This window comes from Vitis riparia, chromosome 2 (assembly GCF_004353265.1).
Source record: "Vitis riparia cultivar Riparia Gloire de Montpellier isolate 1030 chromosome 2, EGFV_Vit.rip_1.0, whole genome shotgun sequence".
Classification (NCBI taxonomy): Eukaryota; Viridiplantae; Streptophyta; class Magnoliopsida; order Vitales; family Vitaceae; genus Vitis; species Vitis riparia.
This window is the reverse complement of record NC_048432.1, coordinates 9,844,628-9,852,044: the sequence shown is the minus strand read 5'-3', so window position 1 is coordinate 9,852,044 and position 7,417 is coordinate 9,844,628. Positions and strand designations below refer to the sequence as shown.

The window sequence follows — 7,417 nt, the reverse complement described above, 5'->3', positions numbered from 1 at the left end:
CATTTTCTTAATTAAACTGTCTGAAATAAGACACTCAAGCAATCACCTAAGCACGCCACATTCTGCCACGGCCATATATCATATCAGACCTCGTGTCACTATTCGCTTAAAGGTGAGCCATTTTGCCACTACACAACTTGGGAGTGCTTTTATGACCAAAGCCTTGGTTTGATTGTACCTATCCTTCAACATTCTATAATTTTTTCCAGACAAAATAATCCCATATGAAAGCTACGAAAAATTCCCCCTTCCAAAACTCAAGCGAGTGAGAGACAGTTAACCAAGCCAGAGTCCCCTATAGCCTTTGAGATGAACTAAAGGCCTCTTTAGTTAATCCCAAACTAGAAAAAATACTTTTGATACCTGATGGAAAGAGAGAGTAACAACATGGAAAGCAAACATGGATCAAAGGGATTGCCCCCAGAATGATCTCCCATCACGATGCCCGACCATCTCAACAACTGGATCTCAAAATTACATTGAACGTCTCTGAAGAAAGTTCTAGGTTCCTAAAGAGGCCCTTCCCACTTTCACGAATTACAATATCAGCCAGCGGTTCACAAGGCTTCCCTCATAGCTTTTACCCTTACAATACCTGTATCACTTCTGGCATACCTTTTGCAGACACTGGGATTAAAAGCAGCACCTCTGATATGGTATTCCTATAATGATTTCCAGCCTCTGTTTTCAATGTCAGATGATTTAAAACACCGGAGGTTCTTTCTAAAGAATTCATGTCTTGGATAGGAAAGTTATATGAGATACAAGCAGTAATCAACGTAGTGGAAAACAACTTGAAACTTCTCACCCTTTTGCGATGCAAGTGATTTCTGACCAGTACTAGAAAGAACCAATTCGGGTATTCCTATTGACAGCTTAATAGTAGCCAAGATGCTCTTCAAGGGGAATTGTCTCCAAATGCTTGCCATGTTTTGCATCCCCAATTAGGAAAATCTTTCCTTAGGAAGATTGGAAAACTTCTGCCCTGCGCACAAAGAACATGTAGCACCATAATTCTTGATATTGGAAGCCACTATTATATCTTGTCTTCTTACCAAGAAATTGACTGACATCCCTTCCACAAGACAGAAAAGAGACCATCACAAAGATCCCAAAAAGTGATATTCCTCACAAAAGGTAAAAAGACAGCACTTCCGCAAGTAACTTTAATGGAATACCTCTGATACTTCCAGAATAGGCCACCTTAGCCTTTTCCAATAATAAGTTCTGCACTGCTGCTAGTTATCAATTTAACAGTTGGGGAATCTATATAATATTCAGCACAAAGCTAAATGCAGGATCATTCTTCCATGTACTTGATTGCAAAACACTGATCCACAAAAGGATTGGTAGCTTTAATGATCCATAAAATTATTTGAAGATTGAAATTAGGATACACACACTAGGTTAGACACAGAATGATGAACACTGAACTTAACTATTCTCTCGTTCTTCATGTATAGATAGGGATGAACTAATACAGATAGGAACAAACTAACCCAGGTTCAGCGGCTGCCTCATCAAAGAGAATTATGGATCAAGGAGACACAAGAAGTTCCTGTTCTTATACAGGAGCAGGCTCTGCAATTCGCTTGGCTTCAAGAGTCTTCTCATACTCTTCAATGGATTTGAAAAGTTCTGAAAAGTTGCCTTTCCCAAACCCTCCACACCCAGCCTTCTAGGATACCACCTTCCCTTCATCATCCTTCACCATACACCCTAACCTCTGAGTTATCTCAATAAATATTGTGGGCCTACACAAAAGATACAAGCAAAACCAATTAATCCAGCAATACAATGCAACTCGAGAAATATGAGTTTTTTTTCTCCAATTCCTGCCATAGCTATCTTCAAAATGGGGAAGACAGCCTCAAAACACTAGGTATCCAAAAGGGGTGATCAATTAGCAACTTAAGATTAGTTCTAAAAAAACAAAATGACAGAGATAAAAAAGACAAAAGATCAACTTTTTAGGGTCTCCCTTGTGCATTAGATTTAGATTCCTTTCCTCCTGAATGATGTTACTGTATCAGTTTAGAGGCTCCTCTCCCATCCTCTGTTTCTACCCATTTATTCCATTTCATCTCTCTGTTGTTGCCCCTTTTATTTGAACAAAAAAAAAAAAAAAATGAAAAAGAAGAAAGGGGAAAATGGTAAAGCCTAGATCCCCTGGATCACCACTCTTCCAACACAAGGATTTAATCATAATTTCCTGAAACAATAAATATCATTTAATTGGAAAAAAGAAAAAAAAGAAAAAAAAAGGTGAATAACAACATATATGGGTTACGGGCATACCTACCATCCAAAGGCTTGGTTAAAATCTGGAGCAAGGTACCTTGATCATCCTTATCCACCAAAATCCCCAAGTCCTCACACTCTTTAATTTGATCATCCGTCAGCACATTCCCAGCCCTCTTCTTCATATTACAGTAGTAAGTTGGTGGTGGCGAGGGCATGAACTCGAAGTGCCCAACCCCCCTGCGCCGCCTCATCTCCCGCAGTGTCCTGCAAATATCGTCGCTCATCAGCACCAAATGCTCACTCCAGCCCCCTCATTGTGCTCCAAATAAGTCTGTATCCGCCTCTTTCTCTTTGCTCCAAACACCGGCTCATTCAATGGCAGCAACACCATCTCATTGTTGCTGGCTAACACCACCCAGTTCAGCCTACTCTCGCTAGTTCCCACGTCCTTCGCCGCGAATTCTGCCAACTCGTGAAATCCATTTAATTGCTTCAAGTACGCGACCACCGGCGTTAGCTCCGGCACGTTACCCACGGTGTGGTCCACCCGCCGGAGCCCCAAGTCCATGGGAAACGACGATCCTTCGTCCACCCATAGAGATGGACCTCGGAGATCACGAAGGAGCCACCCATCGTGACCGGAGGCGACATCGGCCTCGTGCTGTCCGTGATGCTAGTATGGAATGCGCCCTCAGCGTCTTTGACCTCGATGGCCTCGGCGTTTTCTAGATCTCCAGCGATGGATGGAGAATAAGGTGCAGTAAAGAGGAAGTTAAGGTCGTCGGAGTGAGTAAGATAGGAAGCATAGATAACGTTTCCAGTGGAGTTGTTGGACTTGACAACAATGGGCATGCCCAGACCCTAGGAGAAGCGACGGGCTAGATTGGTGGCATCGGTGGACCAGAACTCGATATGGTGGAACTGCTTGACACCGAAATGATCGGACATGGGGTTGGTGGGCACGAAGTTGGAGAAGCCCACCAGCTTGAACCTGCGCCGTTGTCGCTTGCTTTTCCCATTTCACTAGCAAAGAAAGCAGTCGCGCGTTGGTCGAAGGCAAGTGCGGACCTGTGGTGTAAAGAGTATTATAGGAATGAAGGAGTCCAGGGAAAGAAGGGAACTTCTGGGCACGTGTTATCACTGGACTGGTTTAGCTTGTTTGATGTTTCAATAGCTTATGCTTTTCTAATGACGATGATTTAACTTTTAAGTACATAACAATTCTCTGCTGTCAAAAATACAAAACATATTGTTTTTGAAAACATATTTTAATTTCCTAAAAATTATTGTAAAATATTTTCAGAATTTTTTTGAAACGAAAATTGTTTTGTGAAAAATTGACAAAAAAGAAGAAGAAGCAAATGGTATAAAATAGCTTAATAAATATTATAAATATAAAAATACTAATATAAGTAAAATATTATCATTTATATCTTTAAAATGAAATATGATGAAGGATGTAATGACTCACACCCAACCACTAATCAACCATGTAGATATTGTTAGCTCGGTTCAAAGGTTTTAAACTGCGTGTCTACATAATTAAGAACCTGCACCCACCAATCAACTATGTAGATATTGTTAACTTGGTTCAAAGACTTTAAATCGTGTGTCTACATAATCAAGGACTTGCACCCAATAGTGTAAATATTGTCCAGGCCAAAAGGGTCCTTATGACTTTAAAACTCATCTACTTTAGTTAAGAAGAGTTTATACTAATATAGTGTTAAGAACTTTCTCCCCTATCTGATGTGAGGCATCACAAACATCCACTATGTAGACATAATGTCTTTGTTGCTTTCCTTGGGTTTTAAGGTGTGACATAGGAAGTATGATCTACATATTTTGTTTATTTATTAAACTATAAATTATTATAAATGGATATATTTTTATATTAAAATAAATTTAATTAATTATAAGCATATTAGATTATTTTATTAGATAATTTTAAAATAAAAAATGAACAAATGCATTTCAAGTATAATATATATAAAATATAGTATAAATATAATTTTGATTATATTTTTTTATTAAATTTTTATAGTAGTGAAAACTCAAAATCAAATAAGGTTTTACATTTTATTTTTAAAGTTTTCATTTTTCTTAATCACAAGCATTTAAAAAAAAATAAAAATAAAAATTGTTTAAAAAAAATATAATTATCCAAGTTCATATAATGATGAACTAAACATAACTAAAAGAAAATTCATCTTTACAAAAATAAGAACAAGACTTAAAAATTTATTCTCATATTCACTTTTATCAATATTTTAATTCATCTTTTTGGAATATATTATGTTTCACTACTAATCCGATCATGTTTTCATTTCTTTTATAATGTACTAATATAAGCTGGGTTTGGTTACCTCAATAGGATGAGTTGGGATAAAACAAGATAAGATATGAATATATTAGGAATTATATGTCATTAGATAGTGTATTCATATCCAATGATATCATTTTTAATTGAATATTTGGATATTATATTAGTGTATATATATATTTCCTATAATATCATTTTCAATTGAATATGATATCTTTGAATATTATATTAGTATGTGTATTTCCTATAATATCATTTTTAATTGAATATGATATCTTTAAATATAATATATGGAGGAATGATTTTAGAAAGTAATATATTCAATGAGATATATTATGTCATATTTATGTTTAGTTTATAAAAAGGAAAAAAAAGGGAATGAAAAACTTATTTATGATTAAAATATTGGAGTTTATAAATAAAAATATTATATTATATTGTTAATTATAATATTTGTATTTTTAAATAAAAAATTTAATTTTTTGAATTAAAATTTTTTGTTTCACAAAATGATAATTAATATAGGAAATTATAAAAGATGAACAAAATATGCAAAAAGAGTGAAGTTATGATTCATGAAATATGTATGCCTTGTATCTTAATATAGGATTATTATATCTCATATTAATATAAGATGATTATATCTCATATATGGGTGCAAGGGCAGGTTGACTCTACATAGCTCAACATTTGGGCAAGTTTAGACAGTTATTTCTACATAGCTCAACATTTGGGCAAGTTTAGGTAGTTATTTTCAATGTTATGATTGAGTTGGGTCATGGTTCACATAGTTTGAACCTAACCTAACCCAAACTTGAGTTAATATTTTTATAACATTTATAATGTATATTATTCTATATAATAATATTTTTTTTTTTAGTTTTTTTAAAAATATCAAATTAATTGTATCATATATTTTTATTTTTATTTTTTAGAACAATATATAATTTTTTTTTGTTGTTGTCTTGAAAAAAATTCCATAATTACTATTTAAATTTTGGTATAAATATAAATATATTTTTTTTCTTTTTTAAATATTATGGATAGTATACAACCCAATTAACTTAAGTCTAACCCAATCAACTTAAGTCTAATCTCACAATCTGAACTCTATCTGAACTTAGAAAAATAAGGAGTCGAGTTAGAAGTCAAGTTGGATAGGAGTCGAGTTGATTGCTTTTTAAGTTGGATTGAGTTTGAATTAGCTATCAATTCGACCAACCTCCCTAAGTTACAACCCTAATCCCATAAGAGATATAAAAAATACTATTTATTTTATCTCATTTCAACCATAGGCAAGACATATTATCTCATATTATACATGAGATATAACATAAATCACATGCTATATCCAACTAGTGAGACATGTTAGAAATAGAAGAAAAATGATCTCATCTCATTAATGGGACAATAAAGTAATACATTATAGAGGAAAAAGATAGTAGACATCAAACCAAATAAACACATTCGGAACCATCTTCCACTAAGCAAGTTGTCTAATAAGAAAGTTGTAATTTAAGTAATAATCCTTATAAAAAGATTTTATAAATATTCTTCTATTTTTATTTTTATTTTAGGATTTTATCTTATTAGATACTAATAATCCTTATAAAAAGAGTCAAACTTGGTATAAAAACAAGTTGATGGAGTAATTGCATATGAATATCTAATATATGGAAAAATTATTAATTAAGAATAAGAAATTTATTTTATTTTCTATTATTTTTAGATTGTTTTTAAAATAAGAATAAAATTTAAAATTGATTTTCATGAAAACCACAATTCACTTTTATCAAGATTTTAACCCTTTTTGATATAGTTATGATTCACCGCTAATCCAATCATATTTTCTATTATAGTGTGTACTAAATACACCTAAAAGAATTAGAAAATGCATAATAAAGAAGATTTGGAGGAAGAAAAATAGTCTCTATTAATTTGACTAATAGTGTAATAATAGTAATGTATTGTGGCGGAAGAAACATCTATGGAAAGGAAAAGTGGTCCTCTAAGGGTGTTGCTAAACATGCCCATCTTTTCCTTTAATAAAAATGGAGAGAAAGGGTGCTCAATGATGAAAATATTGATATATATATATATATATATATATATATATAAAACCAGAAAGTTAATTTATTATATTAATGAAAATTTTAATAAATATTAAAAATAAAAATCATTAAAATTTAAAAATTTCAAATTTTATATGCATCTTTAAGAAATGATAAAACAATTAATAATGTAACCATGAAATTAATTTTGTATAAAAATATTTGTAGACCCCCCTCGGATAGAGGGGTCAGATTTTATTTTATTTTATTTTATTTTATTATTATTATTTTTCTGGCCACCTTGAGAAGGAGCCGTTCTTGGGCAGCCAAATAAGACGGAAGGTGAAGGAAGAACAACTGGTGGGTGAGCTGTTCTGGGCGGTTAGATGGGATGGGAAGAAGAGAGGGCAAAGAGCTAGTTGGGGCTATAGAGAGGACGACGACTAAAGTAAGGGGGGTACCAACATTGCATAAAAAGAAAGATATTTTTTTGGGCTGTGACAAGGGGATAGATATAGCTTGGAGGACAAGCTAGCGGGAGAGGAGGAGATTTTTCCTTTGGCTGTTGGAGAGAAACCAGAGAGAGTTTTTGGGTTACAGGGAAGAGGGCGTGTTGGTGGTTGGTTATAGAGGAGCGCGTTCGACAAATTGAGGAAAAAGAGAGAACCTTTACAAAAGCAAAACCAAGAGGAGTTATTTCAGGTATGATTGGCGTATGTTTCGGGTTCTTTTCTGCTTTCATGCTTTTGTTTCTATCTTTTCTACTGGTCTTTGGATGTTGTTGGTTGTTTATTGTTTG

The 7,417-nt window shown here is 33.5% G+C and overlaps 1 pseudogene; it reads right to left on the bottom strand.

Moving 5' to 3' along the window:
- Nucleotides 1–1,242: 1,242 nt before the first annotated feature.
- On the bottom strand, nt 1,243–6,044 carry LOC117930283 (annotated as a pseudogene).
- Between the last annotated feature and the right edge of the window lie 1,373 nt (nt 6,045–7,417).